We start from the raw sequence: 25,932 nt of genomic DNA, 5'->3' as shown, positions 1-25,932 counted from the left end.
CTTACGACGTGCCCAGCCTACCGTAGTCGCTTAATTTTTGCAATGTGGACGATGGATGGTTCTCCCAGCAGCTGGTTCATTCGCCTCCTCCACGTTCCGTCATCCATCTGCACTCCACCGTAGATGGTACGCTAACACCTTCCGTTCGTAAACACCAAAGGTGCGTTGGTCCTCCACGAGCATAGTCCAGGTCTCGTGGCCGTAGAGGACCATCGGTCTAATAAGCGTCTTGTAGATAGTCAACTTTGTGTGGTGGCGAATTTTATTCGACCAGAGCGTCGTCCGGAGTCCAAAGCATCATTTTCAGCGGTCACCAGTGAGCCCAAATACATGAACTCATCGACCACCTCGATTTCATCACCGTCAATCTGAACTCCGGGTGGGAGGCTAACATCGCTTCCCTAGAACCTCTTCCTTACTGGTCATATAAGACCCGGTGTTCTTGGTTTTCATTCAGGTGAGGCGGAAGGCCCTGGTGTAGGGGTTCACATCCGTACCTCTCACGCCAAATTCACGAGTTTAAGTCTCATCTCCGGACAAATCGGGAAAGGTGTTAAAATGACAATAACTAAAAAAAATGCAATCAAGTGAGATTCGGACTAGGGTTTATTTTCCCTTCCCAACTTCGTTTTCTTTCGTTCTTCTCTTTTCAGAAAGCGAGTAGGGCTTTTGATCTAATTTCCGTCCTACTAAGCACAACCCGCGCTTTACCTCTCTTTCCTGAACGAGTTTAAACAAAAAATGGGTTATTTCTGTCAAAGATGACCTCTAAAATTATTCACCTTTCCAAGAGTCACAAATTGTTGAGATATTGCTTAAAATCTAATACTGCTTCTTGATTCTAAATTCGTTCTACGAGTTTCAATCAACAATCAATACGAAACTAACGATTTTAAATTGGCTCACCACTTTAGTAGCCTATTGGTCCCAAGCAAACGATTAACGTACCCTATTCTAGTTGAAATTCTATTACTACACTATGTTTGTTTTGATTCGCTATGAAAGTTTGATAGATAACATCAGGGGTGTGTGGATTCATGCAGAACATGCAGGGGTGCGTGAAATAGCTTGGGACTGCTTGGGACCGTTGTTCTGGTACTGAGTGAGCCAAAAATAATAATGATTTTCTTCGGGACCCAGTGGTCTTAGAGTTACCTCTATGTTTCAATTCCGTCCTAACGCATTGAAACGCCATTAGATTTTCTTCGTCCTACGGACAAACGTAGAAAAAGGGGATTCGCTAGGAGCGCTTCTTTTGTTTTGAGAACAATGAGCGTAAATATTCTTACAATGCGCTCTAATAGGATTTATGTTGTAGCTAATGAACTAACGCATCAGAACAAACCTATTATTAATTTGTGCATGGTGAAATCATTGATATTATTGATCTTTTCTGATCGATAGAACGGAAATGGGCGATTACGACGAAGTAACGCTCTTCCCTAATAGTGCTCTAACCATAAGCCACATAGGGCTAGCTAGCTCTTGTTAGTGCTCATGTCCCGATCGCCAGAGGAAAATGGAGCATCGTTAAACCTTTTTAAATTAGATGCTTCCAACGACCAACCATATTTAAATAACGAAACAACGAAGCGTACGGTACGAGGTTAGCATTGGGCGATCTTGAGGCAAGAATCGATCTTAGTGAATCGATTCATTTTTTTTTTGAAAATAATCGATTCACCGATTTAATCAATCATTTTGAATCGATCTTTTGAATCGATTAATTTTTCAAAATGGCACAAACATGTTTCAAATATAACGTCTCATAGGAAAGTTGGTTCAAATTAAGTCAAGTTCAGTCTAAAGTTGATACTACGTTACATAAGCTATCTTGTTCTGACATTTCACCTATAATAGTCATTTAGTGTGATGATTGATATCATTTAGAAATAAATTGTTAAGTACGTACGCAGTGAATGTTGTGAGTGTAACATACATCACTGCTGGTCATTAAAATAGGTGTAGGCAAAATAAATGCGAAATTTTAGGTTATGTTCATTCAACTTCATTGTATTCGACTTTAAAGTTAATCATTTGATAGTGTTATAAAAATTAAGTAATTGTTCAGTTTTATTAGACAAATGACGCTTAGTAACCGCTATGCCCTCCATTGTTAAGTAGAACCTTGTTCAATCTTCTTGGCATTGACTCAACCAACTTGACCAAGCACTGAAAAGTTTCCTTTGGTATAGCATACCACTCTTTTTGAACTGTGGTCCATAGTTGATCCTTATTTGAAAATGCTTGACCAGATTACTTTCTTTTAAGCTCGTTCCATACATTTTCGATGGGGTTTATGTCAGGAGATTGGCTAGGCCATGAAATAACCGACACTTTGTTTGCACGAAACCATTCCTTTACATACTTAGAAGTGTGTTTCGGATCGTTGTCTTGCTGAAAATGCCATAAAAGAGGCATGTTCTCTTCTGCATGAGGGAGCATAACCTCCTCCATGATTTCTTTGTATTCAAATCTGGTCATGATGGAATTAATACCGAAAATGGGACCTACTCCATACCAAGAAAAACAGCCTCACACCATGATGCTACCACCTCCATGCTTTACGGTCTTTACCGTGTACCGCGGATCGAACTCTTTAACTGATGGTGTAGATGAGAATAAAGTATTCTTGATTAGGTAAGTGATTTGACAGGTTATAATATTCGTTTTATTGGTATTAAATAAACGATTTAAAAAAAACGAAAGATTAGCACATGAAACAAAACGATTAGATGGTCGGAGTGTAAAAGCAGGTAAGTACGGAAAGTACTTAATTCAGATAACCCAAAACTCATCCGAGAGGGATCCCAAGAAAGCTAGTTGAGCCATGCGTTTTGCATTGAGCCGATATTGATTCTGTGTGGTTTCACCAGTTTTGAAGAATAGTCTCTCTGACGGAACACTTGTTACCATTCTTGATAAATAGTCTCGAGCAATGGCGTTTACATGGCGATTTTCTCCCATCATCGAAAAAGATCGACAGAACGTGGAAAAACAGACTGATGCAAGAAATTTTGTAATTCTGCCGATATGCCCCCATGGTGATCCAGTTCTGATATAGCAGAGGATTGATGAACCTGAAATATGTCATAAGAAGTGAATGTTTGTACATATGTAGATTAATAACTTTCTTTTCCACTTCGTCAGGCCTCCGGTTGGTTTTCGTGGAGGGACAGATGTGTGCAATCATCGTATACTCTTTCGGTACTATAGATCTGCGCAAACACAATTTTAACTGCCCGAGCGTGAGCTAAAGACTCCAGGTACAGGTAAATATTAAATTGCAAATGCAAATGCACTGATTTTTTTTTGTTGGATCTAAACAAAAATCGAATGAAAAGGATCGATCCTGTCGATTTTTGTCGTGTTTCAGGTCGATTCAAAAAATCGATTAATCGAACCAAAAGAATCGACCTTTTGTGTTTCGATCCAAGATGTTCAAGATTGCCCATTGCCATACGAGATGTAAACGTTTGATCAATAAATTGGGTTCTGAAGCATCGTGTTTTCTGAATCATCTTGCCCCTTAAATACCGCAAATTGTAACAAGTATCGAATAGGTATACCGTGGACCCCTACTAATCAAAAGATATACAAATATGAAAAAAAAAAGTTTCAAAAATAACATCCCTCTAATTTTTTCACATTCTTGAGAATAACATATGTACATCCTTTCAAGCGCCGTAAAAAACTCTTTTTTTGCCCCAACGAGAGATATTAAAATTTGAAAAGGGCATATTTTTAGAAGAAAAACGTCAATAACTCTTGATCGGTGAAAGGTATCGCCAAGCTCTGTGCTGCAAAAATTTGCGCCTAAAAAAGATATAAAAATTATTTCAAGACACCTTTCCTGAGAAATTTGAAATAAGCAAACTTGATAAAATAAACTGTTTTTTTAGAGAAAGCCTCACTCAATTTAGGAAAATTTATGAGATACAAAAAAGTTCTTTATTCGAAGTTGCTTGAAATTAGCACAGCTATAACTTTGCCAGAGAATGTATACATTAATTCCTTCCAGGCATGGAAAATCATTTACATTCATTTTATGCATTCATTTATATTCATTTGCCTCTAACTTTTTTCATCAACAGCATTCCGCAAAATGATCAAAAGAGCTTTTGTAGGTTTTGTTATTAGCTACAACTCAAATCTGTATCTCTTATGCATCATGAATTAGAGTGGGCAGAACGCGTTAATGTTTTTCAGTGAATGTAAAATACATTCACTGAAAAACAGTAGTGGATTCTGTTTGCTCTGGTTCGTCATACGGATTTAAGTTTTAAACAAAAGTTGTTAATAACAAAACCTACAAAAGTTCCATACACTATTTTGCGGAATTCTATTGATGAAAAAGTAAGGGGCAAATGAAATGTAAATGAATGCACGAAATGAATGCAAATGATTTTCCATGCCTGATTCCTTCACAGAAAAAAGTTTATATTTTGATTTCAATGATAATAAGAACCACCCTAGAATTCATTGTCATAAAAATGAGGGCCTAACTAAAAGGAGCAACTTTGTAGAATACACTTTTTTTGTCTAAATTTCAATTTCGGGCTTAAAACTTATCCTTCCAGCTAAATCTGCATTCTGGACCATTGTGCATTGTTGCAGTACAGTCACAGACAAACAGACGTAACTCTTTGAAAAACTTGTTCTTGAAAACATAGTATCTCAAAACATATAACCTCAGTAACGACATCTCTCTGGCTTCTCGCGGAAAACAAGCTTGCTCGCTAACTCGTAAACAATATTGCATAAAAGTTCTATAGAATGTATAGAAACGTCAAAGTGATCCGATGCCAGCGCTGCGGCGAGTAGTTCGCGGAACTGATAATATTCAAATCAACCGTTAAATGCATGAACGAAGATACACAATGAAGAGTTACGTCTGTTTGTCTGTGGTACAGTCGTGGCAACTGCTTTGCTACCCATGTCAGTCATAAACACCATAGCCACCCCACTGTATGATTCAAGTGTGCCACTTGGGAAATTAGTGCAAAAGCTTGTGAATTCACATTTACCCCATTCGGGTATAAATTTTAACCAGCCAATAAAAACTGACAAATGACGCAAGCAGTATCAGTGGCTGTAGCATGTGTGACGTATTACAAATCCACGTTGTCCAACACACGAAAACATGAATGAAAAGCTGAGCAACAACAGACGCAGATTGGAAACATCGTCGTAGCAACCGAAAAAGCAAAAACATCGCACCGTATCGACCACCACACTGGCTCCGCTCAGCTGAGTTTGTTTCTGTGAAGGAGTATCACGCATAAAATCCCACCCATCCCATCACGGAGACGATAGAAGGAAGGTAGGCAGAAGTTTGACGGGTTGTCGTCGTCATCGTTGGATTCGAAAATGAGATTAGGTTAGAATTTCGTATTGTTTCTATACGGGTGTGACCATGTGTAATGAGACTTTCGCGGTACGATACGCCCGGATTACCTCGTTTCGAGATTCATAGGTGGGTGGGCGGTGCTACAGCTGCGGCATGATGCAGTGTGATGAGAACGAAGGTGAAAGCCTGCGCACAGTTAGCTGATTACGGCACTCTGCCATGCAGTCGCGACACGACATTGACATTCGGTGTTATTTTTATATGTAAGTCTAGCGAGTACCTAATAGGTTCTACCAATTTGACGACAATATACATAGCGGCAACAATTAGTCTGCTGTTTTGGGCATTATTCTTATGTAACGAAATTGACGTTTGGCTGTTTGGAAGCTTTGAGTGGTGCTATAATAAGTAGTGCATTAGCGAAGAATTCTCGACGGAAGCCATTCAAGGTGCGATGGATTACAGATTGTGCGACCTAGGTTGACATTTGAGTTGCTTGTAGGCGGTAGGCGTGAATTTTGCGTTACATTTAACCAAATTTTAGTTTGTGCATGGGGGCTCTTATCTAGCAGCTGTAAAGATTGTCAAAAATTTATGAATGGAAAGAAGAGATCGCTCAACTGTGCAACTAAATGTTTGCACAGTTATAAAAGGCGTTCGTTTGGACGAATGGTTGTGATCGTTACAACGTGGAAAATAAGTTCATTGTCCCCGGATTGGATGGTGTCTATCTCTGACAAGATTTTGGTACATTTCGCTTTTTTTTATTTGCGTAGCATCTGGACTATGCTGAAAGAAAACAGCGTTCAGTCTTATTTTATTATATTAGCTGAGCATTGATTGACGCACTCATTACGTCATGTCTGGAGATTTAATTTCATGGATCAAGATTAGAATAAGTCATACGATTTGAGTACGACTAATGTATGGATTATAGGTTTTATATTAATTCCAAAATAGCAAAGAGGTGACTTAAGCAGAAAAAGCTCTAAATCTCTGTTGAATTCATGCGAGTAGCTCAATTAGGGCCCCGATAAAGATGATTATGAACGCTCAAAATAAAGTGTACTATGGTTAATCGACTTTAAGTCAAGATATTTTTAATTGTTTGGGAAATTAGAAAATACTGAGGAGCAAAGCGTACATGACACGTGCGTATGTGAAATTTATTTTTCGAAAAAAAAAATCTACTGCATCCGGTGGGATTAGAATCAGTACATGGGCGCATTACACAGCAAAAAAAAAACAATATCCTATCAAATAAGATGCACTACAACCACGGAGAAAATATGGTGTAATTTTAATTGCCCCAAATGGAAAAACTTGGCATTCAGGCTGTACTGATATTTAGATGGATATGAGCACACCGATGTAAATTTACTCTTCTTACTTGCAAGGTATCCGTTTGTTGCGTCATTACATTCGTATTTTGGTGCGTTCGTGTTCCAATCACACTATGGCTTATCCGATTCCCAATTACCACATTTAATTCGCAAACGATCAACACTATACATAACACCGGGCCGATGCTATGCATGAGGGTTACTATATACTTTTCTACAGTCAATCATCTTTAAGTCAAGTTATTTTTAAATGTTCGGAAAATTAGAAGATACTGAGAAGTAAAGCACACATGTTTGATCCAAACAATGAAAAACAATCCAATTATGTTACTCATAATTCCGTTCATTGCTTTTATGTCCACCCTTTGTGCCTTTAAAAACATGCTAAGTTCATAGCTGAAATTCTTCCATCCTTGCATTAAAAAGAAATAACACAAGATATGTCTTGCTACGGTTTTCAATAAAATATCAAATCATAAAAACATTTCAGCGATTACGCCATTTGACGAGTATAATTCTAGAATGTTCCAAAATATCACATATCCAATATTAGATACTTAAACAATCAATACTGCAACTATGGACCACATACAAACATACATAACATTTCTCATGGTGGCGCCACTGAAGCATTGAGCAAGCCCCCACATTTCAAACTTATCAGTGATGCCAGTTCTTTTAACGTCTAGTTAGTAGATGTCAGCTCTTGAAAATGATAAGTGGTAAAGTCATCCCACTGGAGACACATACCACATCTGAAGAATACAGAAAAAAAGTTGTTGAATATTACATCAAAACTGCTGCACATTAGTCATTCCGTTCCTAACATTACTTTGTACGAGGTACACAGAATTTGAGAACAAATCATGTTGATGACTGTAATATTCTATCAACTTTTACCAGTTATTGATGTTCAATACTTCACCATGAATATCATTGATTGATACATATTTTTTTTTTTCTGTGTACACATTAAAGTGATGAGCGGTGGTAGAAAGGGCACTAATTAGTGATGCATTACCTCGTTTATAAACTTGTTTCCATCAAAAGAAAAAGCGCACTAAGCAAACAAAACAAATCCCTAAGAAAAAGTCTTAGCTTCTGCGATTTTTTTTTACGGATCCGTATTTTTGCAGAATTCAATCAATTCTATAGATCAACGGAAAATTTCATAGAACCGGCATCACTGACTTCCATCTGTTTTGTTTTTATTCAACACAGCTGACGCGTTGACAGAACGAGGGAAAAGCAACTAGTGAAAAAAAATGCATGAACGAGGGATGCTCCGGTTGCAAAACAATGCTTGGGAATGTGGATGATAGATGGTGATAGTGCGCATGCAAAATACGCTTGACGATATTTTTTGAAGAATTTTCTTCTAAGAGTTATGTCTGTTTGTCTGTGTATGGACTATAGACAACATGGTCATATTGTTCGCATGGCACAGATTTCGAGGCTAATAAATTGATTGATAGTTGATCAATTTTTTTATTGATAACAATTACCAATCCACAGGAGGTCCTGATTTATTGAAGCATCTCATACCCATACCTATCAACACATTCCGATGTCTGGCGACAGGCACTTCGGACTACACATTAACGTGACCATTGGGCACTGACTCGGCTGCAGACATCAAGTGAGCCATCGCCGGTGGGGGCAATAAATGATAAGACAACAGTTTGCGGTCGCCTGAGAGTTTATCGACAATGATTGTCTCTGCGACAATGGGCAGTGGAATGGTTTGCAGCAAAGATGCATTTTCTATGGGTTGCAGAGATCGCTATCATCAACAGTTGCAAATCACTGGTCGGTAGATTGCAGAGTGCTGGCCCATAAATGTGTTATCTTTTATATTTTTGATTTTGGCTGGGTGAGGATGATTGGCGGTAACATTTTGAGTGAGCGTTTTTATTATGGCGGTTCAAGAATAAAAATCTGAATTAATCCACCTATGGTGATATCTGACTCTTCTTAATAATAGAAATTCCGGAAAAAGTGATCATATGATCCCATGATGGATTTTCCCGAAAAATAACCGGATGTGACCTGCGCGCAGTGGCCAAAAAGTGCCAAAACGTGCGTTTTTTAGTTGTTGCTAAAACGGTCCATTTAAGTCATATAATGTCTTCGGAGAAGTTTGTGTACTTAAAAAACCCATTATTTTTGGCTTAGCCATTTCATGATTAATCTACCTAGCAGGGGGATGAACATTTTACTTTTATTGTTTTTCGAGATAGGAAAATGGTGTCCTCAGCACAGTTTTAGACAATATTAAATCAAACATTTTTTTGCTGAAAACGTCTCTTACGTTTACAGAGATCAGGGCTGGTAGTGCTGATGCTATATAATAGTAGTGACTTTAGTGACTAAAATTACGGAAATAGTGACCAAATAGTGTTTTTTAAATAATAAATAAGTAGCCAATAATGACCCTTATATGATGACTCAGAAACTCAATTCTCAAAATTTCATGAATTTCTCTAATTATATCGAAACTCTCAACGGAATCTCTTATAAAGACCATTTGAAGTGATTTGAATAATTTCTTTTTGATTACGTTTTTCATGATGACCAGCAAATAGCAATTTCCAGATTTTCCCAAAGTATTTTTTTCTTAATGTTACTGATTGAGCGATATACGTTAAAATTAATGTATAAACCAATAAACCAAAATAAACCAGCTTAAATAGGGTTAAATAGATCATTACAAAGACAACCTTCTTATCCCAAGATCTTGAATTTGATTCTGTCTTTGAAATCTTTAAAATTTTGATATAACTTTGATAATTTGATAAGAATATTTTATACATTTTTTTTCAGAATGGTCTCAAGAACTTTTTTTTAGAATTATTCCACTTCTCTTTAACTTCCTTTTAAAACAAGCTTAACAAAAATAATATTACATTCTTGAAATTCTGTGCAGAACAATGGACAACATTCTTGGAAATAGATTAATTTCGTAGGTGGAGATGCTGAACGTCAAATATCAGACTTAAAGTGGGAATTTTAATAAAGTATAGAGTTAATAGTTCCGTTGTAGTACGGCAGTGCGAAAATTGTATATAGAAAGTAAAAAGCGAGCTTAAAACCATTTTGAGGAAGGTACAAATCGGGTAGAGCATCCCTTTTACCAAACTCATCCCTTAATGAGGGATAGTGAGGGGTATTTCACCCCGCCACACTGGAAAAAGGGATGATCGCCGATTTGCTCATGTACCTTTGATGTGCGGAAACAGTCTATCAATTGTTTCACACTCAAATCGCCATCTGACGTAAGCACCTACCTGATTCGTACCTTCCTAAAAAATGTCCTTTGCTCCCCAAGTAACACTGCAAGTTTTATCAAGGTTTTAAAGCATTCTACAAGTCTAATTCATGGTCTACAGAACCCTCATAAAACTTAAATTGTTACTTGGGTCGCTTTATACTTTCTATACACAATTTTCACACTACCGTACTACAACGGAACTATCAACTCTATACCTTCAACTCCTCATCTATCGTATAAAATGTCCACTTCAAGTCTGATATTTGAAGTTAATCATCTTCACCTATGTAAACATAATAAGTTTTAGTTGATTATATTCGATTTTTTAATTATAATCCCGGGATTTCCATGAAGATTCGTCCCATAAATCCATTTTGAATTTACTTGAATTCTCCTTAGAATTTCCATGTAATTAATCTCAGAAATATCATGAATTTCTGCTTAGAATAATCTTGAAGGATCCTCTGAATTATAATGGAAATTCAATTCGTATTCTCCTCAGAATTTCCATGGTATTTTCTCAGAATTCTCAAAACAAAAATCCATCTCAGAATACCTTTGAAACTCTTCGAAGAATTCCTTTGAGATTGATCCCTCAATAGCCGATTCCATTGGAATTCTTCTCGGAATTTATTTCGAACTCTTTAGAGGTCTCTTGGATGTATCCTCAGAAAGCATCCCAGAATACTTTTATAACTTCCTTAGTGCCAAGTACTCAATTTAAAAATGTTGTTGATATTTTTCCATTTCACTCTATTTTAGTTGTGAAAAAGTGACTTTAGTGATTATTTTTAGGGAAATAGTGACTTTAGTGACTTTTTGGTGTGAAAAGTGACTTTTTAGTGATTGACTTCGAAATAGTGACAAAGTCACTAAAAAGTGACCTGCTACCAGCCCTGAGAGATATGTAATTTTTATTTTGGTAAGGGCCTTTAAAAAATCAATGTTTTGCAAATAACTTTTCAGGAAGCAATTGTTTGACATTAGTATGTTCTACACAAATGTTTTTTTTTAAATACGCCATTTTGTGTTGGAAAGCAAGTTCCTATCTTCAATATTTCTTAAGATATTCAAGGTTTTTACCCAAAATGAGCCCTTTTTCCAACGCCAACAGTTCGAAGTTGGACAAAGTTGAGCAAACCAGACTAATTACATTTGAAAGTATACTTAAAATGCTGCCCAATTCATACCGAATCATTAGTCTTCTTTAGTATTCTCTGCTGATCTGCTTATGACCAAACTTTAGGGTCACGACTTCCTGTATAATTGTGTCACTGAAGTTCTTTTTTTATATATAACGGAAATACGCATGATGAACATTAAACCACAGACAAACAGACATAACACTCCCAATCACATTCATCGCAAATAATGTTTTAGTTGGGAATGTGCTTGCATTTGTCATGGTGGCACCACTGAAGCATTGAGCAAGCCACCACATTTCGAACTTATCAGTGATGCCAGTTCTTTTTCACGCCTAGTTAGTAGATTTCAGCTCTTGAAAATGATGAGTGGTCAAGGCATCCCACTGGTCTCCAGTGTGTGTCTCACATACCACATCTGACGAATACAGAAAAAAATTGTTGAATATTACATCAAAACTGCTGCACATTAGTCATTCATTACGTTGTACGATGTACACAGCATTCGAGAACAAATCATGTTGATGACTGTAATATTCTATCAACTTTTATCAGTTATTGATGTTCAATACTTCACCATGAATATCATTGATTGATACATATTATTTTTTTCTTCTGTGTACAAGTGATGAGCGGTGGTAGAAAGGGCACTAATAAGTGATGCTTTACCTCGTTTAAAAACTTTGTTTCTGCAAAAGAAAAACCACACTAAGCAAACAAAACAAATCCCTAAAAAAAAGTATTAGCTTCTGAGAATTTTTCCTACGGATCCGTATTTCTGCAGTATTCAATCAATTCTATAGATCTTCTGAAAAATTCATAGAACCGACATCACTGACTTCCATCTGTTTTGTTTTTACTCAACGCAGCTGACGCGTTGACACAACGAGGGAAAAGCAACTAGTGAAAAAAATACATGCACGAGGGATGCTCCAGTTGCAAAACATTGCTTGGGAATGTGGATGATACGCAAAATACGCTTGAAGATATTTTTTGAAGAATTTTCTTCTAAGAGTTATGTCTGTTTGTCTATGATTAAACAAAAAACATTACTACTTCAAACTATTACTACCTACATCTCAATATAGTTATATTTCATCAACCGTTTCATAGAATATCAACGAAAAAAATAATTCATCGCATTCCGGGAATAACAAGGATCACTGTTCGTTCAAGCAATCGGTCACTACTACCGACACTGTGAATCTCCTGCCGGGGGGAACAGAGACCACTCATAGTTCAGTCAATTTTTGGTGACTGCAATAGACACCGAAACTCACCTGCCACGAGAAACAAGAATCGCTGTTCTTTCAGTCAACCGATCGCACTATATAATAGACACTAAGAATCACCTTCTTTTCCAGTCAACCGATCACTGCAAATTAGAATATGGAATCAAAACTTTTACCCTCGGTTTTACCGTACGTTGCTTTGCAAGGCATGATTTTTTTTTGCAAGCCTACTTCGATTTAAGGTTCAATTTACTTTGATGCTTTTTGGAAAATTTCAAAAGCAGTTTTTTCCGACGCATTATTTCAGATTGCAAAAAGCTCGCGTAATTTTGTGTAAACTATCAAAAGGAATCGAATAGTGCGAGCTTCTTGCAATCTGAAATAATGCGCAGGAAAAAACTGCTTTTGAAATTTTTCAAAAAGCATCAAAGTAAATTGCACCTTAAGGGGAAGTACACTTTGATTTTTCAAAAAAATGCATTTTTTTTTTGGCTTAAAATGTTCCTTGGGATGTAATTTAAAAAAGACTCCAAGTTCGCCAGAATATTCCTTACCGCTTTACGAAGCGATTTCCTAAAACATGTACCGGCGCGCTGAGAGAGCAATTTTATCTTTAAACGCGTTTATCTCGAAACGGAGTTTTTCAAACTGGCGTGGGAAATAACTCTAACCAGTTATCATCAAATTTGGATATCGCCTAGATTTTCTAGTTCAAAATTGAATTCTGTTTAGAAATACGTATCCACATTTTTGATTTTGTCAAAAAAGGATTTTTAATCCACGATTTTGTAAGCATTTTTAGGGTGAAAAAATTGACTTTTTTTTTCCTAAGGCCACAACTTTTGAAAAAATTAATTTAAAAAAAATCGGAATACGTATTTCTAACCCAAATTTCATCACTAATCAGGATTTTTGTTCGATTTATGTTCCAGGATCACATGGAAAGGAGTATTTTCCCACGCCGTTTTCCGACTTCCGCGCGAGGACGCCCGCGCGACCTGGTGCACCGGCCACGGGGAGACGCCAATCGAGTTCAAAAAAATACAAATTGTAGTTCAAAGGATGACTAATAAATGGGTTATAACATATTTGCCCTCCCTGAGTGTTTTATTGCTTAAAAAAATTAACGAAAATGCCTTACTTTTTGGACGTTCAAAATGTACTACCCCCTTAACACCAAAAGTAAATGACGTATCAAGGAGCTGCTCTACACACCAAGATTTTGTTTTCGTGTTCGGTAAATTTTACCGAAATCAGAACAGCTGAACGTTCGGTAAAACTTCGACCTTCATTTTAAAGGCTATTGAATTTGAAAGTAATTTCAAAACATGCTCAACCTTGTTTAAATGATCAAATCTTGTCATTTTAGTGGAGGTTTAGTTTCAAAATAGCTGAAAAGCAATTGAATTGAATTGCATAAATTTTACCGAACAGTTCAGCTGTTCAGATTTCGGTAAAAATTACCGAAGTCGGCGATAATTTCTAAGTGTGACGTATGGTATAAATGCAAGAAGACGATTATCTGTACACAGTATACTATAGTTTGGTAATAAGCAGATCGGTAGAGTAAAGAAGACTAATGATTTAGTATGCATTGGGTAGCATTTTAAGTTTACTTTCAAATGTAATTAACCTGGTTTGCCCAATTTTGCCGAGCTGTTGGACTTGGAAAAAGTGCTGATTTTGGGTCAAAACATTGAATATCTTAAGTAGTATTGAAGTAAGGAACTTGTTTCCCAAGAAAAAATGGCGTATTTTTAAAAATCAAACATTTGTGTAGAACATACTAATGTCAAAAAATAGCTTCCTGAAAAGTTATTTGCAAAACAATGATTTCCTGAAGGCTCTTACCAAAAAAAATTACATATCTCAGTAAACATAATAGATAACGGGTTGATGTTCGAATCAAAAACGTTTGATTTAATATTGTCTAAAACTTTGCTAAAGACACCAATTTGCTATCTCGACAAACAAAATTTTTTTTTCTAGGTAGATTAATCATGAAATGGCTAGGCCCATAAGAAGGGGCTTTTTAAGTACACAAAATTCTCCAAAGACACTATATGGCTTAAATGGACCGTTTTAGCATAGGCTAAAAACGCACGTTTTGAATTTTTTAGACCACTGTGCAGCGTGGTCCTGGGCACTCCAAATTACTACCTAATTTAAGAATTCTCAAATGATTTGAGGTATCGCATAATGGATTTTAGCCCAAGTCAGAAACAGGCCACTTCTGGGAACATTTGACAGTTGTTGTTATTCACATCGTCGTGATTGACGAGTGCACGGATGGATTTGAGTTCACTCACTCGACAAAAAGTGACACAACAGCGGGCCCCTGTTTACTAAAAATGAACACATGAATAATACTCACGTAACATTTGAAACGGGTTTATCAACTTATGTACACAAAACTTGTTAAGCCTTTTTCGCGCGAACCGAATACGCTCACGTAAACTAACAACACCTTCGGGCAGTGGAAATTCTCCCCTTCCCGATAGTGCTCTTGGTTTGCGTGGGCGTACTTCGGTTCTCGTGAAAAGGACCTAGCAAATTATTTACAAAAGTTGATAGGCCCTTTTCAAATGTTACGCGAGCATTATTCATGTGTTCATTTTTAGTATACAGGGCCCCGCTGTTGTGTCAATTTTTGTCGAGTGAGTGAACTCAAATCCATCCGTGCACTCGTCAATTGTGCGCTGCTAAATTTGTCGATTTTTTATCACACGGGCTATCGTTATTTGTTTTTTCCGTTCGGTATACCTGAAATATTGTACTGGTTGTTAGTAGAAAGTGCAGTTCGTTGCGATAATCGTCTAATTAGAGCATATTTTGTGTTGTGAAAACAGTGAAAAAGTTATCCAATCAGACATATTGTAGTGTATACTGTCTAGCATTGGGCGATCTTGAGAATCCAATTCCTCTTTGCGTATTAGAGCATCTCCACCGCTGTTTCTAAATCACTTTTGGAAACTGAGTCAGCATGACTTCCGCCTGTGACCAATGCGCTAAACCAGTTAAAGGCGATGAAGAATCCGTCTCCTGCATGGCTTTTTTGCGACAGGATGATTCACCTAAAGTGCGGGTGCAGTTTCGAACGCCTTTGGATACGGTTGTGTTTTAAGTTTGTTCTCTGTTTTGTGCGTGCGTTCGCTCTCATAGTTTTCGGCTGCAATTGCCGGATTATCGCTGGCGCTCTACCTCCCGGACGTTTATACGTGTGTGATTGGTAGTTTTCTCGCTTTCCGGGAAGTTTTAGAATAGAGAAAGAAAACGTGATTCAATATGTCTGCAAGCATCAGAAGAGATGTCGCAATCTGCGTTGTTTGATTTTCTCCCGGACCAGAAATTAGTGGCATCGCGAATGATATTTTTAATTTCAGTTTATTTACGCGCTGCAAGGTGCGTGAAAGAGCTCGGCACAATCGGTGATGATGTTGGCTCGCTTGTAACTTTTTTTGTTGTGTTTTCGAAAGAAATTGATCGAAATTGTACCAAAAGTGCTTTTGAACGTGTTTCGCAGTTGGGTGTGGTGAAATTCGTGAATTCGCGGTTTATGTTCAGTGAAAATTCCGTGTCACAAAATTGCTCACCGAGTTTCCTTTTTTTGCCGTTCGACGACGACGGGTTTGCGAGAGAAAAATAAGCATCGGGAATTTTCTCCCGGATGTATTGATTTGGTGAGTACGTTCCAGTTGGAGATGGTTCTTATACATATCTCGATTGCATTTTCGAGGGGACGTTCGGAGAGCTTTGAGATTTAGGCGTTGTTGCATTTGCGGGCAGATGAGTTGGTCGCCGGTAAGGGCCAGTAAGTGCTGCAAGCAGATGAATCAAGAGGTATTCGAAACAAAATTGATAAGAAATGTCCATTCAAATCGATTTTATACAGTTGAACAAATTTCAAATCTATATACGTGCCAGATTTGGAAATAATATTTTTTGAATCTGGAAGTGTGTTTATGATACCATTATCCATTTGATAAAGGTAGAGTGAACATGCGGGGCTTATTGTAAGTAAAAGTAACCTCGGAGGGGTCGTGAATTACGAGGCATTCTGAAATGGGTCACTGGAGCTGCAATAGAGCTAACACCTTCTAACTCCCGGACTAAACCTGCTTTAATTTAAGGGTAATAAAAAGCAGTTTTCTTCCATAATAACACTGCCGGACAGTGGGGGTTAGATTGTACACACACACACACACACACACACACACACACACACACACACACACACACACACACACACACACACACACACACACACACACACACACACACACACACACACACACACACACACACACACACACACACACACACACACACACACACACACACACACACACACACACACACACACACACACACACACACACACACACACACACACACACACACACACACACACACACACACACACACACACACACACACACACACACACACACACACACACACACACACACACACACACACACACACACACACACACACACACACACACACACACACACACACACACACACACACACACACACACACACACACACACACACACACACACACACACACACACACACACACACACACACACACACACACACACACACACACACACACACACACACACACACACACACACACACACACACATCAAATTACATGAGAATGATGGGTTTTATTCGTTTCAGCTCGGATGTAGGCACTTGGCCTATACAAATCTCCGGAACTAGTTGGCTGATTAAAAAACATTCAAAAATGTTCTACTTTTCATTTGGTGATTGTTACGTGAGTTGGTGGGAAATGTTATCTAACATAAAGCTTTAGTGTGATATCACTACTTCACAGCATAATTGAACTTTGTATGCTGATGGTCATTTCCCATGTAAAATCGTGCGCTGAATCAAAAAAAAATAGTCCAAAAAATCTCGGTAGGATAGTTTTCGAAAAGTAGCTAAAAAAAACCCACTTAAAAAAACCCACTTAAAAAAAATGTGTTTACTAAAATACAAATATCTCCGGTTGTAATGAAGTTATAATAATTATTTTAACGCCAAATTCAAAAATGATAAAATTGGCTTTCGATCGTTTGGACACAATTTTACAGTGAGATTAGTGGTACAACCACTACAAACATTTTTATTTACACTGATTAAAAACAAATCAGAAATTATTTTTTTCTTGAAAAAATGCAGATTAAAAAAAATATAATAAACTCACTATGAATTAACAACAATACTACTAATCTCACTGACAGTTTATGTTTAGTTGATTGAAATTTTCTTACCTTTAATTTGGCGTTAAAATAATTGATATAATTTAATTACAACCGGAGATATTTGTATTTTAGTAAATATACTTTTTTTTAAATTAATTTTCATTTTTTAGCTGTATTTAAAAAACTATCCTACTGCGATTTATATTGACTACATTTTTGGATTCAGCGCACGCTTTTACATAAGAATCATTGGTCAAATATTCAATTTAATTTTTTTTTATTTCATTTGTAAACTAGTGTAATTTATAGCTGGAGAAAGGTCTGAAGAGGGTAGGTTGATAGTTCCGCTAGAGTATGGCAGTATGGAAATTGAATAGAAATTAAAAATGAGGGAAGGACCATTAGTGCGACAGAACTAGTCAAACGCACACTCCATACATTAATGGAAGAGGAGACATGAAGTATTTCTTCATATCTACAGGCAAAAGAGTGCGCGTTTGACTTACTCATATACTGTCTGCGGCTGTGGCGGTAGTTCCGTTGTTCTTTGTAATAATGGTAAAAATAATTAATATTTTCGTCGGTGCAGCCCGCAGATTGGTGTGTGATTTTTTATTGAAAATAATACCCCAAAAATTACAGTTGGTGTTGGTGATTTCAGAATTAGGGTGGGTCAAATTATCATTTCAACTTCACATCGTACCCTTCACTCCAAATCAGAACATTTTGAACTCATTTGATTGCGATCCCTCAGTCTATTTTCCTCAAATAAGCATTCGTACTGAAACGTGCTGACGCATTGTTAGTTTTTTTTGACTGGTTACATCGTGATGTTTTCTTACCATGCAATTTTCCCACAGATAAACTAATTTAATTAAAACATTCAAATTCGCTAACTGTAGCCGTCTCAATCATCCGTAAGAAAATGCTTTGATATTGAATGAATCACTCTTTAGTAAGTATGAAATTAATGCTAATCAATAAGGCTGCCCATACAACTAATTGAAATCTGAAAAAAAGGTGCTAAACAGAACGAAAACGTTGGAGTGGAGCAAACAGTAACGGGGAAGCACCAACGTAATTCCGAGAAATAGAGGGTATACACAAACCTAGATACAAACGTATACACTCAGATTTTTTTTTATAGTTGTGCTCGATTGATATATAACGAACGTCTCTCTGGTCCTTGAAATGGAAATACAGTAATCTCTTTATATATGCGGTGGATGGAACCGGGTATAATATGTTATATTGACATTTTTACCTAGGGGATAAGTACTTAAGGGGGCTAGGTTTTTATAAGTTCTTTAATGTGAATGACCCTGATAAAGACTGCACATTGTAGTCGAAATACGCATCTGACACAAATTCAATGTTGTCTTCTTATTGCTAATGATGTTTCTGATTACATACTTATTCAATTTTTCATGTTTCTTTAACTAAATTGTTTGAGATTCACGCGTGTGTTTTTTACATCCATCGAGTATTATCAAAGTAACCCCAATTTAAAAAAAAACTCATGTTACAAAAAAAGTTCATATACAATAAATTCCGTTAAATATATTACTTACTAATTAACTTTAAAACAAGTACTGAGGATCCTATACTGGTTAAAAAAAAATATTTGAAAAACATTAACTGATGTATAAATATTTAGAATGTATTTTAAAAAACTATTAAAGTTACCCTTACCTAAGGAACACAATTAAAAAAAAAAACAACCAGGCATTTTTTACCGTTTTTGAGATTTTGTAAAACAACGTATCTCATGAACAAAAATAAGGTGATTATTTTCCATTTAATTTCACTTAGTAATTTGTATCCATGTTACATTATAGCAGTTTTATGCCACCATCATTCTAATTCATAACAATCATTTCAATCTATTACTGTATCATTAATTCACATTTTTATGATGACTTCTTGCTTACTTTCGTGAATTGGTCAACTTTGGATACTGTTTGTCCGTTGAATTTGTATTAACGGATCATTAAAATATAGGCACGGAAACACATTCCATAGGCCGTAACTGGAATATACCATAATAGGACCGTATAGCCATAACTGGTACTCTTAGCCTCTAGTATTTTTTTGCCTGTAAAAGAGTTTTTATTATTAGGATGGTTTTTATCAACATGCTGCACACATTAGCGAAAATTTTAGAACTTGTTGTTAAAGTTTGGAGTATTTAAATAGTTATAGTTTGTTGATACCAGAACAATCGGGATATCGGGAAGGTCATTCTTATGAAACCGCGTTGAATTTGGTATTTGCGAAGCGGTAAAATAACTTGGAGCCTAGAAACAATTTCTAGGCCCTTATTGATAAGATCAATCAAGCGCTTTGGAATTACGAGTACTGCATATAAATGGTTTGAAAGCTATTTGTCTGACAGAACTCAACGGACTGTGTTTAATAATTCTGCTTCCAGTCCCGTGGGGAATAACCTTGGAGGGCCCCAGGGATGTATTAGGGCCCCTGTTATTTATTATGTGTATTAATGCCTTGCGACGTGCTTAACGATTGTGCGACATTAATCTTTTTGCAGATGATACAGTGTTATTTATTTATTTATTTATTTATTTATTTATTTATTTATTTATTTATTAGTCGTCAATCAGTGTAGACCGTTTTACAGTTTTACTTAAACGCTAATTGTTACAATTTTACTTCAATTACTTGCATAGCATTTATATTTTATTATTGATGCCTAGCTAACCTCGTGAAGAAAGTTTTTTTAAGCGTACTTTTATTCATTGTTATGTCAATATATTCACAGTATGTATTACAGCAAGACATCATTCTATTCAATGGGCTGTTTTTGGCATAGTCTGTTCTTTGATTGTTGATGCTAAACAAATTTCTATTCCGCAGTGAGCGAGTGGGAGCATAAAAATTGATATTTTCCAAAATCTCTGGACTGTTAACTCTTTGCGAAATCACATCGTTTATAAAAGCAATCATTGCGAACTCTCTTCGCTTTTTGAGCTCATCTAAATTAATTAGCATACAACGCGATTCATAAGATGGAAGTGGAAAACTCGTCCAACCCAACTTTCTTAGAGCGAACAACAAGAACTGCTTTTGAACTGATTCAATGCGGTTTACATGTGTATCATGATATGGAGCCCAAACTATGCTACAATATTCGAGAAGAGGCCTCACATATGCTACGTAAAGTGTTTTGATTGTGTAGGGATCATTGAAGTGCAAACTAAATCTTTTAATGAACCCGAGCATGTTGCTTGCTTTGTAGATAATGTTATTGTAGTGATCAGCAAAAGTTAACTTGGAGTTGAGGATAACACCTAAGTCTCTGACTTGATAGGATCTTTGGATTGTTTTCTGGCCAAGAGTAATTGTGTCGTGTATTACAGCTTGCTTTCTTGTGAACGATATAGAATTGCATTTATTAATATTTAGTTCTAACAAATTTTTCTTACACCATGTGTAAAAGACGTCAATTTCTTGTTGAAATATTTGAAGATCAGGTGCTTTAGATATCTCCATGAAAAGTTTCATGTCATCAGCATATATAGAAACATGAAGAAATTTAAAAATATGTTCTATATCGTTGACAAATAAAATGAACAGTAATGGACCAAGATGTGAACCTTGTGGCACACCAGATGTTACATTAACTATGGTGGACAGATTTCCTTCAAATCTTACCTTTTGCGTCCGCCTTGATAAGTACGACTCGATTCATTTCAGTAGCCTAGGACTGAAGCCTAATTTGGATAGCTTAAAAAGCAAGAGTGGTATATCAACTCTGTCAAATGCTTTACTGAAATCAGTATATAGCGTTTCTACATAATTTCCTTTATCCATTGAGTTTAAACAGTATGACACAAAATGTATCAAGTTGGTAGTTGTAGATCGTCCTTTAACAAATCCGTGCTGTTTGCTAGTAATTACCGACCTAATCTGTAAGAATACATTGTCATTAATGATGGATTCGAATAATTTAGAAATGCTTGATAATATAGCAACTCCACGGTAATTTTTTACATCAGACTTTTTACCACTTTTAAAAATTGGAATTAAAAATGATTCCTTCCAAATCGGAGGAAGTACACTCATTGCAGCTTAGGATTTAATTGATGCCGTTTTACACTTGAATGAAGATTTGCGTTCTCTAAGATGATTGTAGTGTAAGCAGTTTAAATTGAACACAAGTAAAACTAAATTTATGGTAATTTCGCGGAATCGAGTAAATGAGAACGTCTCTGTTGTAATTGATGATGAGACTATTGATCGCGTTCGCGAGATTGAATATCTTGGCGTGATTATTGATGACACACTTAAGTTCAACTCTCAATTTCAAAACGATTTAAATGTTGCCAGTAAAATACAGCTATACAAATCAATCATCACTCCTCATCTAGACTTTTGCCCTTCCATTTTATTTTTGGCCAATCAGGCCAATGCAACACAAATATCGAGATTACAGCGCTTGCAGAATAAAATAAGTGTGTAAGTAGGCTTCACAAAATTCATTATATTATAAAGGAATAAATGTTTTCAATTCGATGCCTAGACATATAAAACGTTCAGCAACACTTACAGAATTAAAATAAAAAAAACTGCAATTCACACGTTAAAACTCTCTTTTGAACAGTTATCAAGTGATTTTTTTTATGAATTGATAAATTATGTACCTTGACGAAGTTATCTCTAACGGATTATTTTGTATGGATAGCTGTCATAACGACTATTTAATAATTATTGTAGTACTGCACAAACTGTTCTGTTCGCCACGAGGGTGATGCTGGATTTTTAATATTTGATTTAATATTAGTAGATTTAATAAAAAAGGTAGTCTACAAAGGTTTGAACTTCGCGCGCGTATTACGGATATAGAGGACTGAATTTAAAATTTGAAAAAAAAAATGCAATTTGAAGCTTATTTGGAAGATACCTTGAGTTAGTAGTAAGTTTTCTGGCAAATGTTGGGGTTCGTGAGCATTCCTGACATTGCTGAAAATTATGATAGCATCAGATTGCGGGGTTGCTAGTGTAATAGGATGCTTTGTTGATTGTTCATTAACTCTTGATAGCTTTTAATACTTATGAATATTTTAGGTGGACAAAAAGGCGAACTAAGAGGTGGACGCCTGAGCTTTTCCACATTTATATCGCTGTGAAGCAACTGTAAACTCTAGAGGGAATTTATATCTGTAACTGTAACCAGTTCGATTTTGTTTGCAAACCTGGTTAAATTGTCATATTTAATTATCTTAAAGATACATCGTCCAGCTCAAACCTTTGTAGAGGTAAAAGGTGGGACCATCATTATCAATCGTTTCTTTACATGATCTAGAGAACTGTTTTACGTAAAGAACTCCGGTTTGATAGCCTCAAAACCTTTCCTACAATCGAATGGTATCCCAAGCAGCCAATGATAACTGTATGTCTAGTTTATGCTTCGTGACTAACTTTCAGTCTCAAGAAAAACAAACAGAAAACAATAATTCAACATGACAAAAATAGTAAAACTTCACATGTCCTTTATTAAAGGTCAATCGCTTGTATGTCCTTTCAATGACGGCATTTACCTCACAGTATGAGCCCAAATTAAATCGTTTAAAAATTCTAAAATCCCTGGCTTAACCTTCTTATCGTTGGGCACAATTTCTTTACCATCTACCGAATACTTACTTGAATGTAACCGCCGGCGTTAGGATGTCGTCGAACTAATTATAGATTTATTTATTTTTTCTCCGCTGACACGATATAAGCACAATGCACTGGCTAACTAGTACTGGGTGGCTGACCAGCAGCAGTACCACAAAATATTGCAAAAAATAAAACAACCGCAGAAAACTAATAACAAAACGCAAAATTACTTTCACAACACACTCACTCGGTTCTGTTTTTTTGTCGATTCCACTCTGACCGACTGGCAGAGCAAGCAATTTCGCACTGGTTGATCGAAATTATCACGAAACACTTTTTCTTTCCTCTGTCAATATTTGCGATCTTCGTCTCAAACGATCAATGTCAGAAAATAAAAACTTCAAATTGCGGCTTAGGTAGTTTTGCAAATCGTACAAAGTGCGCTCACAGTCACCATACTGCGTCACGAAGAACACCGCTTGACCACCTTCACCCATATATCCATGCCAAAACTGATGATGTGCCAAATTCTGGAAGCTGTTTACACTGACTGGTTTCTTAATACTGAACAGCACATATCATTCACGATGGTCGTTTGATGATCCGAAGGCTTTGGAGGGTTCGTTTCGGTCGCACGGCTTAACGAATACTGAGCGTGATCGCCAACTCGCGAATAAAGTTATACAACTGGGTTCGTCCTGGGCTGGGAAGCTTGACGCGTATGGTGAGAGAATAAGCAGTAGAGGAGAAGCCCAGCATAGAGACTGACCGGCACTAGTACTAGCAGCAGGTTGTTGACGCGGCATTAAGAAGCCGGTGCCGCGAGCTAGTGGAGGGACTTGGCTGTATATATTGAGTGTATCGACAGCGACTCTCAGTTTCAGCTACACGAGCGTGGTTCGTGCGATAAGTAGCCGGGTATGCATGTAGTATGTTAAGGGATGAGCTAGTAACGATTTGCCTTGCGGGATTGTAATATTTATTTATTTTATTCGCTATCGTTGTGACGTGGGCACGTCATACTAGGTCATGTTTTAGGGGGTGGGTCGCGAAAGATCGCACTCGAGAGGGAGTGAATGTTAACTGGTTGTTCAATTGATGAGTGAGTATTTCGATCTTTGGGAAATTTTGTGCGTTCGATTTGCTGGATTGGTTAGCGATTTTATTTTTCTTGACTTGTGAATTGCTAGAGCCCGGAATATGTATTGTCGTGTCGTTTAGCACATCAAATGTCTTCGTTTTGTGGTAGGATGATGAATATTGTGAAGAATTAAATTAAAACAAAAAACATGATTATAGGGTGTTCCAGGAATAATAAACATACCTGTGACTTGTGTATGTGCAAAATAATGTTAAGACTGATGGAGGTTTAGATGTCGTGCAAATTGTATGGAAGTATTTTAAAAGGCAACTTATCATCACTAGATTTGCTGCAGCTTCTTCTTTTTCTTGTATTCCTAAATCATCACTTTCTAAAAGTATTGGTAAAATTCATTGGTAGCGTGCGTCATCGTACTAAAACCGTAAATACATCATAAATGTCAACTGGTATGGTCAGCAAAATCTTACCATCTCTTTCATTTCTTTACTTTTCAATACAACACCAAATGTGACGACACATTATCTAGTGCATAAGAATGTCGTAGACAACAAATCCACATTGCCAGACGGTGTTGAATGCAATTTTGTTTAAACCCCTTGAGAAGAAAAGCGAATGACAAAAATCGAACTCCCCTATTTGTGTTTAATTCAAGCTTGTTTCACCTTTTTGATTTCAATGTTTAAGTTAAAAAAAAAGTCCTTTTAGTTTTATTAATTCAGTGTTTTTATATTAAATTTATCTACTCATCAACGTTCCTCCACTCTTTGCCAAAAACCCAGCTTATAAAAAGCATTTAACTGTACCAGAACTGAAAATTCAACGAGAAGATCCTATAACCAAAATTCAGGAACCAGAAAATAGTTAATTTTATACAGGATAGTGATAATAATTCTCTGCTGTTACCAATTGTAGATGAAAACGATACTTTGCAATTGATATTTTATAAAACCAGCCACTTAGGACTTCATCGCAATAATGTTCATAACTAACCAGTAACGCTGGATGATCCCCTTTTTGTGGTGCGTTGCTGGTATAAGATCTACAGGGGTTACTCAAAATAACTAGGATAGGCAAATTTTTGTTCAACTTTGGAGTGTTGTAACTTCGTCAAATATGATCCGATTTTAAATTATTCAAGAGCATTTGGCTGGAAAACTAATATTGTTCTACGATGTAGCCACGAAAATAATCCTGGTCACCGGATACCGGAGATATTCCGGGTTTCCGGTGGGCTTGTCTAACTTGCTAAATTTTTGGCGATATTTTATATATGATGCTGTTTAAATATATATATTTTTAGTAAATACAACGAAAGAAGAACCATTTCTCAAGCAAACCATATGCCAAGAACTAAAATCGGGCTATAATAACTCGAGAAATGGCTATTTCCCTGGAATCGGTTCTGGTGGAGGGTTCTGAATGCGGGCAGATCATTTAATCACTCCAAACATGCCGTGCGACAGCTCTTTCTTCATGGTTTCTCGTCAATAGACTTTAGATAAACTTTAAATGCATCATTAACCACATTGGCCACTCTCGGAACATCCAGTATGCCCCCGGGGGAACCTGGAGCAGGAGACAATTGCATTTTTACACCAAAAAATGCCGTGCGACAGCTCATTCTTCATGGTTTTTCAAGAATAGGCATTAAT

General features: G+C 36.6%; 1 protein-coding gene across 1 annotated transcript in view; it reads right to left on the bottom strand.

Moving 5' to 3' along the window:
• The window catches only part of LOC135713619 (facilitated trehalose transporter Tret1-like), a 51,798-nt gene extending 27,992 nt beyond the window's left edge, over window positions 1-23,806 (bottom strand). The window contains exon 1 of the mRNA XM_065236756.1: window positions 23,221-23,806. The gene's annotated coding sequence lies outside the window, so the exon portion shown is untranslated. The remainder of the gene's footprint in view (window positions 1-23,220) is intronic.
• Between the last annotated feature and the right edge of the window lie 2,126 nt (window positions 23,807-25,932).

This window comes from Ochlerotatus camptorhynchus, unplaced genomic scaffold (assembly GCF_037179485.1).
Source record: "Ochlerotatus camptorhynchus isolate MF236.1 unplaced genomic scaffold, CSIRO-AGI_Acam_v1.1 ptg000574l, whole genome shotgun sequence".
In the NCBI taxonomy this organism is placed as follows: Eukaryota; Metazoa; Arthropoda; class Insecta; order Diptera; family Culicidae; genus Ochlerotatus; species Ochlerotatus camptorhynchus.
The sequence above is the reverse complement of the archived record's forward strand: the minus strand, read 5'-3'. Positions and strand labels throughout refer to the sequence as shown.